The sequence below is a fragment of the Patella vulgata genome, chromosome 1, assembly GCF_932274485.2.
Source record: "Patella vulgata chromosome 1, xgPatVulg1.2, whole genome shotgun sequence".
Classification (NCBI taxonomy): Eukaryota; Metazoa; Mollusca; class Gastropoda; family Patellidae; genus Patella; species Patella vulgata.
The window spans coordinates 33,779,814-33,791,137 of record NC_065879.2 but is presented as its reverse complement, the minus strand read 5'-3'; the positions used below and the strand labels follow the sequence as shown (position 1 = coordinate 33,791,137).

The 11,324-nt window shown below is 37.1% G+C and overlaps 1 long non-coding RNA gene across 1 annotated transcript; it reads right to left on the bottom strand.

Moving 5' to 3' along the window:
* Nucleotides 1-951: 951 nt before the first annotated feature.
* LOC126819405 (uncharacterized) lies at nucleotides 952-10,336 on the bottom strand. Its single transcript, XR_007679613.2, has 5 exons — nucleotides 10,216-10,336; nucleotides 6,370-6,740; nucleotides 5,660-5,696; nucleotides 5,133-5,234; nucleotides 952-3,022 (listed from the first exon to the last, which is right to left on the bottom strand). It is a non-coding gene; the product is annotated as an uncharacterized LOC126819405 (long non-coding RNA).
* Between the last annotated feature and the right edge of the window lie 988 nt (nucleotides 10,337-11,324).

Genomic DNA, 11,324 nt, shown 5'->3' with positions numbered 1-11,324 from the left:
GAAAAATAGACTGCTGGAACAGCAGTATGTCATGCACAGATCGTCGGGATAAATAGAGCTCACCAGATACCACCTGTCGCCAAATCACTAGTTTATCAGACCAGAGAGGAAAGTATCAAACGAACGGAGTGAATGAATATTTTCGTCACGATAATTTGTGAAATAGACTGCCGGAAATGCAGCCTGGCAGTATTTCAGACACTGGTCGTCGAGATAAATAGAGCTGACCAGGTACTGGCTGGTGCCAAATCACTATCTTATCCGAACAGAGAGGGGTGTGTCAAATGAAAGGAGTGAGTAAATCAAAGTTAATGAATATTCTTGCCGCGTTGAACCCATGTCCAAAAACTTTGAGGATGCGTTCGGTAAGAAATCACTCGAACACCAACATGAAAGTTTATCACTGAGTGGGAATGTGGGATTCAATCATTGTAGAAGGTATTGATTATCGAAATATATCACAAATACTGGATACAGGCTATATGTTTTAACGTGTTTGTTTTTTAAATATTTGGCGTGAAGTATTAGGTGTATCGGAGGATGGACCTAATCAATATTAAGAGTTTTGCAACTTTCTTTTCCGGAGTTACCCTCTTTGTCTAAAACCTTGTGATCGCAATAGAGGATACAGGACGATTGCTCTTAAATTTGATGTGAAGCATTGTGGTTATGAGAGGACGAACATATTGGTATCCAAACAATGTGAACGCGATAGAGGCCATTAGAGGATAAACCCTGGTTAAAATTCAAGTTTTCCTTTCGGATAAGCTGGTGTAGAGACATTGCTGCTGTGTGGACGTATTTCCACGGTTTGCGTGACCATCTTTGGTTTTAGCTATAATTCAATTCAGTCACTTGTTTAAAATTCGTATCAAATGGCATAACAAGCCCAAATACAATCACAATATTATTCAAATCAATATATAATATAAATAAAAATAAAAATAATAGTTATAAGATAAATAATTTTAGTTTAATATATTTTAGTTCAATTTCTTTTTAATATAATTTATATAATTAAATTTAAATTAAGTTTCTGAGGCGCCCTGGCGCAGGTCCGACATAGTAATCTGCAACTGGTGATGACATAAATTATTTGCTTGTATTATTATAATATAATGTATGACACTATAAATTTAACATACAATATAATTTAAGGTAATAATTGTGGTAACATTTCAATAACCCTGTTTTCATGTTAGATAAAACCTTGTCAATACACAATAATTCGATATTAAAATATTAATAAGGTTACTATATGTATGCTACTCTGGAGACTTCGCAACGTCAGTTTTAACGCTGGGGTTTTCCATAACCCTTACCATTCTGCTCATCCTTTGTATCCCCAGTGGTCTCATCCCGTTTCACTCCACTAACCCTTGGGTTAATCGGGTGGAAGGGCACGTTTTCAAGTTATCCGCCCGTGATGATTGTGCTATTTTTATCGACCAATCCCATAATTCGTTAATTGCAAAGGAAGTTGCCAAAGGGAAGTAACTCTTATTGGGTAAAGTAAGCAAAACTCAATGGCTCTCCTTTAAGAGAAAGGGTTAGGAGTTAGCCAGAAGGTAGCCTCAATGAGAGAATTCGAAATTATACTAAATGCGTATTTATTAACAACAAAGTATAATTGTAGTATATTAGTATATTAATTAAATATAAATGAATTAAAAATATATACATTATTTACATAAATCAGTCAGTAAATGGACATGAATATGGTTATCTACCCTTATAAAAACGAACGCGAAACGACTGGTTTGTAAACTGTATTTTGATTGGTTCGCAGACTTTAGCTACAATCAAGGCCAGCGCAGATAATTTGAAATCGTGGAAACCCTATGGAATAACTCAGGGTATAGTGGAGTAGAACGGAATGAGACCACTGGTGATACCGAGGATGCATTCTGCTCAGGTTGATACAGAATTTATAGCGACTCAATATTATCAAACACAATTTTGACGCTGGGGTTTTCCAGCATTTACACCCTTACCCTTCCCAACTCCCAGCCACCAAAGCTGTACCCCAAAAATTAATACAAACAGTTTGGTTTCCCAGACAAAGTAACATAAGCCCACCAACACCTTCGTCATGTCATGACGGATATTTAATTCAGGGTGTTGTTTTGTTTTAAAAACCCATCCAGTGGGATTTGTTGACATTGATTTTAGAGCTAGCACGGACGATTTTGCTGCAGGTGGAGACATTATGTCGACTGACACCCCCTCGTCTATGTGGGCATTTGATCTACTTACCTATATTAGCATATTATGTAATGTGGTGAAATTCAGTAAGATCAACAATATGGTTAGAAGATGAATAATGTGGTTAGATGATGTTCTGGTCATTTCTTGATACATATTAACAATTATGGGATACACTTTAATTTTACATAGACAGATAAAAAAAATGTATCATCAAATTGAAACAACTTTTCCAGTAGGAAATAAAAAAAAGAGAAGATCAAAAGGATAACCAACATGTGGGAAGTATATTAAGAAATTTGGGAAATATCCATTTATGTTTTAGAATGGAATTCCAGGAATATTTTGGGAATATGCTCCTATCTACTGGAATAGAATCCAGGAACATTTGTAATGCATTTTGATTGTATTCACGCACCGTTTCCGAGTAAAAAGAGGCCTATGAAATTTGTTACGGGTATACGCGCTATGTAACTCAGATTGGTCACCGTGACGCCAATCTCATCTCCTGCAATCATTTCAAAAGTACCGGAAACGAAGCTGCTTCGCCTGTACGTTTCATTATGCTTGATGAATGTTTGTTGGTAGTTCTGAAGAAGTTCCTTTTGAGCGTTATGTTCCGGAGACCGTTGTCGAAATCGGACGACTTTATGGGATAATGTAACGCTTTTGTTCATATGGTAATGAAAATCATGAATAAGTTGGAAATAAATTTGACTATACAAAAAGTAGGTCCCCTTAGTTTTGATGACAACTCTATGTGGACCAATGTTAATTCCATTAGAGTGAGATAGTGACTTCTTTTGCATCAGTTGTGCTGAAAAACAAATTAGAATACATGATATGTAACTAAATAGATAACTATTTATTAAATATATAAAGAGGATAAACTGCTTTAATAATAATAATAATGAAGTTTTATATAGCGTCTTCTCCATGTTAACACATGCTCAAAACGCTTTTTGTAATGGCTCTACTGGTAAAACTGTCGAAACAGGAAAGTCTTTAGTGCGGATTTAAATTGATTAAAAGTTTGTTGATTCTTGATCTGTTGTGGAAGTTCGTTCCATAATCTAGGACCAGCTGAACTGAAAGACCTATACCCATATGACTTAAAATTATATCTTGGAACAACTAGTGACTGTTTATTTTGAAAGCGAAGTGATCTAATAGGGTTGTAGTCATATAAGAGTTCAGATAAGTATTGAGGAGCTGCATTATTGCGATATTTATACACTAATGTTAGTATTTTGTATTTGACTCGCGCCTCAGCAGGTAACCAATGTAAAGAAGCCAGCACATTCTGGATGTGATCAAACTTATGTGTCCTTGTTACTATTCGGGCTGCAGTATTAAGAACCTTTTGGATCTTGGCTAGAAGTGCTTGTGGGATTCCATAGAGTAAACTATTACAATAATCAATCCTTGATAAAATAAGTGATCTCACAAGTAGTTAATCAATAATAAAGTATTGGAATGTGTTGTTTCGATGAGAGATGGAACAAGGTCCATTCGTTTGGGGGAGCCGGATTCGATTTCGACATTGCCAGAGAAGTTCCCTTGTCAGTGATGGTGAACAGAGAGACTGACAAAGAACAACTTCTAGTGGTTCGTTGTGACGAAAAATCGAGGCCACAGGCCTACACGCTCGTTTACACACAAAGATAAGCCTTGACAATTGGAATTCTAAATATGAATAGGCCGCTGCCCTTATGTCTGTCTTCATTGGCTCGATTTGATTTTCATTTTTATACGCCCACATTAAAATTTCAGTCGTAACCTTGTCCATTAACAATCTTCTTGCGAACGCGATGGAAGCTACGATTGTTGGCTGGTTTTTTTTTTAAAAAAAAAATTGGTGTGAAGCATTGTAGTCATGCTTACGACCGGTAAAGTCTAAAATATAAGGCCCACTGCAGATATGATCATAGGTCGCGAGATGTAAATAGGGGTCATAGGGGTCAGAATATTGTACGTTGAATCTCTAAAAGGATTATCAGTCCAGAAATGGTTAAATTCCGACCAATAATTACAAAGATGTGATGAATTGAAAATCTGTCAACGTTCTGTGTAGACGTTAATGGTAAAAGCAAGCTAGCGCCATCTATTATCTTCGCTACAATTCTTTATGGACCTCTTTTTAATCCATTGAATACAATTTGGGGGTTTATATTTTGATTTTGTTCTCTTAATTAAATGTTAAATAATCAATCTGAGTGCATGCTTTAAGACTTGAAAAATTAGATATATTGTCCGAAAATGCAAAAGACGACCACCGGCTTTTAGGAGAAGTTGGTTGTTTGCTAATTTTAATTTCAATTTTTGGCTTTCTATTGCGAAACGGAGGTAATATTGATGGGCGTAATTTTTTCAATGAACACGAAACAAACCGACTTTTAAAATATATTGAAATGTTTCAGTGACATTTAGTGGAAATACACAGGACGCAATACTGATTATTACCGAGTCAACAAATGGGGAGATAACTTCACGATTATGAATAATTAATATCGGCTTCTTCATTAGCCTACATCCCAGTGTACAAACTATTTACAAAATCCACCAATAACTCTTATATTCATAAAGTAATGGTTACGAGCATTGATATGTGCGTCCATATAGTTTAAAACAATTTACATTTCTAGGATTATATTTTCCGCCAATTGCAAGCGTCTTTGTAATTTCCGAATTTTGTTGAGCGTAGTAACCAACGCTGCATTAGATGTTCGGTGTGATCATACTGGGCTATTACATAATCGTTCAAAATGATGAATCTCTTAATCTGCCATATATTGTAGCCTCCTATGTCAAATAAAACTGAGTATAAAGTAGTTAATTTCACTGAACGGAAAACAGTCAATAATAAATATGCTTTTACTAAGAATCGGTTATGTTTGAAGTTTATAGATCCGATTAGTTGAGAATACCTGTTGTATTGTTGTTGTATGCTGGTGAATTACCAGAAGCTATTAACACATGCGCACTGACAGCATTCCCCTCCAATAAAGTGTCCGTCAATTTGTCATAATCTGTAAAATATAAATATTTGTTCTCTATTATTTTAAAATACAACAAGCACAGCTTAATATCCTTTCATGACCTTTAAAAGCCATATTAAACACATAAGCTTATATACATGTAGATGTAGACTTTACTTCATATAAAACTATGTCAGTATAGCTTCAATCTCGGCAACTCTTTTTCTATTCATCGTTGACTACAAATATCCATTAGGATACGAGATACAAAATACGCCAAAGCTAGATAATAAATAAGGAATTATGGAAAAATCGAACAAAAATAAGCCTCAAGAATTAATTGTTGCCTTAAAAAGTGTCCCATATGTTTAGGTTTGACATTTGGCATCATAGGATATTTACAACGTTAGTTCGTATATTGGTCGAACTTAACTTATGTATGGTGTTAATATAAAGCTAATTTTCTTTTTACTTACATTTATCCACATAAGTTTTTGTCTTGTTATCAATAACCTAGAAATGAAACTTTAATTTTATTAAACGCCTCAAGCTTTTTTTTAACGTAGCATCATACGATCTTTCAGTTAAACATGGAGGGCAGTGAAAATCAGAATACATCTGCATGTAGCTAATATTACAAAATTATTTTTCGGTTTTAGGAAACCTGCATATTCTAGAATCAGATATTTAAGCACCTCGATCGTATTAAGCGCGACTGAACCCACAATATTTTTATTCTGTATATACGAATAATCTAGGTCTTTTTTTTCCCATTCGGTCTTCGTGAAATGAAATGGGGTTCAACGTCCTACTGTTTTGCTACATTCAGACTGGCATATACGCCATACAGCGTACAATGAGGGAAATTTCGACTGGACAGCGGAGCAACGGCCGACCCTTATATTGAAATCCAACTGTCAAGTGTCCTTTTTTGTGCGCGCCAACGTGTACACGGGATGTGGGTTTTCCGTGCAACAGAACGGCTAGATACTGCCCTTGCCATACATCACTGACAAGGGGAAACCACACAGGAAAATCCGTAGGAACTATTTCGACCAAGACCGGGATTCAACCCGGGACCGCCTGGTTACTTACTGAGCCATCTGGCTCAAAAGGTCTACATGTGAAATGGTTGAAGTGGGTAACAAAATCTTTTTGCTTAATTAAATTGATGTAAAATACCTACCCACTTCAGTATTATCTGCATTTGTTGTGGAGTGCTGGCACAATACAAAAATTGGTCATCTCTCACCTCTTTACTTAACTTTTCAATGTCACTTTCTTGGTCTCGAAATGGGGAGAGTTTCAGGTCAGTGGTGTTAAAACAAATTTTTCAATCATCTTGATTTTCGGGTAGGTTGATATTAACGATTATTAAAACTACACATGCAAACATACTCAGAAGTATGGCCAAGCCAGTAACTCCTAATAGTACACAGCGTGTACATTCTCTTCTCTCGACTGTAGATCGCCTTATGTCTGGCTCCAAGTGAGCAAAGCGTCCTTGTCGACCTGGACATAAAGTAATTGAATTCTGACTTTGGTGATGCGACATAGCTGAAAAAACAATTGAAATGAATATTGTTTAACAGCATCTATTGTATTTTCTGGAGTTATGCCCCCTTTAACAGAAGCTCCGGTTTTTAACATATCTAATTGATAAGGTGATTTTCAGGTTTGGTCAAAGGTCACAAGATGTAAACAGAGAGAGAGAGAGAGAGAAAATGGGGTTTAAAATCCACTCGCCACAAACTAGGTCATATGGGGACTAACATATGGTTCAATTTTATTTCAATAATTCGCTTGCGCGTAGGGGTCTTTAGCAGTGGGAGGAAACCGGAGGACCGAAGAAAACCCACGAGGTTGGACAGGCGACCATACTCCCCGTCACGTACAACTGGGAAATCGAAACCACTCCAGTTGCTCAATGCGTCTCTATCTATGAATTTGAGCTTTCTGTAAGACAGTCCAGGAAAGATTTAATTAGCATCTCGAGCACGAAAGATTTGAGATCAGGAATTAGTAGATATGTGCCGGTCACATTACCCCCAAATTTGGTTTGTAACACATGTATGAGTACAACAACCAAAACAATGTCAAATGCTTCTTTATTAGCGTCCGAATCAAATCGAAGAACTCTTAAGTGCCCGTTGTGGAGACTAGTCCATTTCCGAGAGACCTATAGGGGACCCGCTTTAGACTTTTAACGCACATCTCGAGTACATCCACGAAACATGCGTCAAAATGTTCCTTGGGATTTTCTGAGCCAATATTATGATTCCTAAAGAGTTGTCAATTATGGGGATTAACCCACTTCTAAGTAAGTCACCATTGGCCTGCACTGCCCAATCCACGTTTAATGCACATCTCCAGTACAAGCAAATAATAGGTGTCAAACTGTTCATTAGTATCTTCTGCGATAATACGATTCCTTCTAAGTTGTTAATTATGGGGATTACCCACTTCTGAGTAAGTCGGCTGACACCTGGTCGAGGGCGCGTATGTACATGTATGGTTTCAAGGGGAAATGCTGCCAACGAGCCTTGTTCCAGACGAAGATAGCGATTTAGATGAGGCGGACTCCGACGAAACAATAGAACCAGTTCATGAGGACGATTGAAAACATTTAGTATTTTTACGGATCAACAATTATTTCATCAGGGAATTCATTTCGGCAAATGATACTACCACTTATCATTTAGATTTTTTTCTCTCAATTATTAAAAGCCCTCGATGTTGGCGATCCTGGTCTTGTTTGTTTTCTCTCAATAACATACAATGAACTCATAGTGTCTTGTGTTTTCTTTTTCAAAATATATCAAACGTCATTCTCGGGAGCATAAAATATACATTTGGCGCGGGGGGGGGGGCTGGACACCCCTGTTGTGCATGTGTGGGAGATGTACATTAAAAGTTGATTGGGTTAAAATACAGAGAGATGGGTGTGACCAAGCGGGTGCGTGTCATTGAAAGTCACAAGTGTCATTGTCAAGGTCTGATTGGACTTCACAACTTCTCTGTTGCTTACTGGGGAAGTAAAAGTGTGGGTATCACAAAGAAAACAATGGTTCGTGCATACACGAAGCTTGATGGCGATAACCATGTTATCAACAGTTTCAGGGAGCTTTGCGAAGGCGCCATCACAACTGAGCAACAGGTCAAGGGATTGGAGAGATTTGTCTGCCAAGTTTACTCTTCATCTGTTCCATTAACCCTTCAAGCACTCAGATGGCAATTGTTCACATCAAAATTCTTGGACGGAGAGATGATGCCGCGACTCGTGCTGCATTGTTGCCCCATATTACAAGTCGTGCGTGACCAGATCCTAGAAACGTCCTGCCACTGAGCAAAATGGCTGGCAGTTGGGACAAAGGTATTTATGTTCCTGTGTATAATCTTGCTATGCCTGTCCTGCTGCTGTAATTGAACTCACAAAATGTGGTAGTAAAACCGACTGCACAGTGCGGTGACGTTGCCACAAAAATGGTATGCAAGTGCTTTGGTAGGGACTGTACCAATGTAATCAAGGATGTGCAGGAGGACGAGGATAATGAATAACTGGTTGTTTTCGTTTCTGGCGACGTCTCTTGTTATGGTTTCTTTCTTTTTGGTATTAAACTTCTCTGCTTGTTACAAATGTAAAATTTGTCTTGAATCTGATGACAGAACATTCAAGTCACCAGGTGACTGTATGAAACATTTTACCATGCTTCAAAATCCACAAAAAGTGGTACTGTGTGATAGATTTCTCTGAACTGAATTGTTCCAAGTTGGACGTTCGGGGACACCGGAAATTAGTATTACCCACCGGAAATCAATGAAAACTACTTTCAATCGCTTTAAGAGTAATATAGATGCGGGGCGGCATGATAAACAAAAAACAGAATGAACTTTAGATCACGAAAATCTAACCATTATTGGCGGAGATATCCATGGACTCGGTCAGAGGGGTTCCGGTTTCAAAAAGACCCGGAAAATTTGAATCCCGACATTTTTGGATAGTTTGGTCCCAAATCAATCCAAAATAACAAAAAAATCAATTTTAGCATACAAATCCTATGGAATGAAAAATTTGAATCCCAACATTTTTGGATAGTTTAGTCCCAAATCAGCCCAAAATAACAAAAAAATCAATTTTAGCATACAAATCCTATGGAATGACATGTCATACCACATCAGTACCAAACTCAGAAGGAATAATATTATTATTATCACAGAGGATCCCACGGAACAGTTAGACACCAATTCTGTGCATGTACGGGAGATGTGCATTAAAGGAGAATAAATCTGGGCCGAGCAACCGTTGCTATGGAAGTGGTTTAGTCCCCTTAGTTCCCAAATCAGAACGATTTATATGTTCACAGAGTTTCCGAATGAACAGTTTGACACATATTTTGTGATTGTACGGGAAATGTGCATTAAACGTGGATTGAGCGGTGCAGGCCAATAGTGACCTTTGACTTTCCCATAAGTGGATAAATCCCCACAATTGACAACTCTTAAGGAATCTTGTTGTTTCGGGGAATTCTCAGGACCATTTTGACACATGTTTCGTGGATGTACTCGAGATGTGCGATAAAGACCTACAGGGTGCTCCTGGATTACATTGGGCCTCGCAATCCTCGCAAAATTTCATGCTCTGTGTACAGGACTCATTCGGGATAGTTCTATCTGCCTTTAACCTATATACGTACTGAGTGTAAACACATAAGCCGATCGTTTGTTGATAGTGAATTTCTATACATTATTCAGTTGGATTTTGACAGTCCATTAAACTAAAGACTGAGTTTGTAAACGGGAGATATGATAAACTTAATTTACTCTATATATTTTAATGATTGTTCAGTATTTCTTTTAAGAAATTCTGCCGTGTCGAAAGGATACGAAACGTCACAAGGTGTATAACATGAATAGCTTTCGTCTACATAATGAAATGGGATTTAACGCCTGCTTTATACCGACTAGGTAAAAAATAAGGGCCTATATAACGGTATTTAGAGAATAATTAGAATACATATCCAGTTTTACTCACCGATTAATTCGCCCCTAGTTTCCCCTGTTCGACATCATTTATGATCAGACGATAGTAGTGACCCCAAAAGTAATGATCCCCCTTTCATTATGTGCATACAATAAAGCTATTATTAGTTATGAAGCATTCGAATCCCGATGTAGGATGTAAAATATATGGAAGGGTATCGCTGCCAACATTAAATACTCTGCGCCAATGTCTTTTCCATTGATTATATGTAAAAAGTACAATGTACAAAGTCCTAATACCGGTAATGATAAAGTCAAAATAAATCTAAGGCAAGAGTTAAATGTAAAAGTCAAATGTGAAGTGTTAAATGACAAATGTTTTGTGGGAAAATGCTTTTTCTGACTTTTGGACGTGTCTTCATTTTACATTTATCTCATTACATTTTTCATTTGCTCTCTGTCACATCCCATTTGTCCTTCACACATTCTACATAGCATGTTTCGCACAGCATCAACTTTCATATGCAAATGTAGGATATCACGTGACTTATTAACATATACGGAAACCTGGCACACTATAAGCCAGAACAAGGATATTCACGACACTACAACAGGAAATCAGCCTATCACACAATAAAAATTTACTTACCTTGACGCTTTGGGTGGTACTTTACCATGATTTCGGGCGGGGGGGGGGGGCTGTGCAATGTCCAAATACGAAATTCCAGGTATCATGTTCCATATTAGTGAAAAGCAGGTTCATTTCTGTTTGTAAATATGTAAATAGTTTTCTGGTACAATCGTAATTTCATAATTCAAATCCAATAAATATCACACTATTAAAGGGATATTCAAGTAAAAATACTGGTCTAAATACAAAATTCCAGATACCATGTTACGTATCACTGATTGCTCTTTTCAAATATGCAAATAATTTTCTGGCACATTCATATTTGCTTAACTTTACAAAATAAGATTAAAGTTGAAGTGAAGGAAGGGGGGGGGGCTAAACTAAACTAAAATAAAGATACGGGGCTTAATCAAAAATTCTCTATGTCCATACTAAAAAATGTGTAGTCATTCCTCTCTTTAAATATATTATTTATCTGTTGGGCACAATGCTTACAGTGGTATATAGAGCGACCGGAAAGAGTGGGGGTG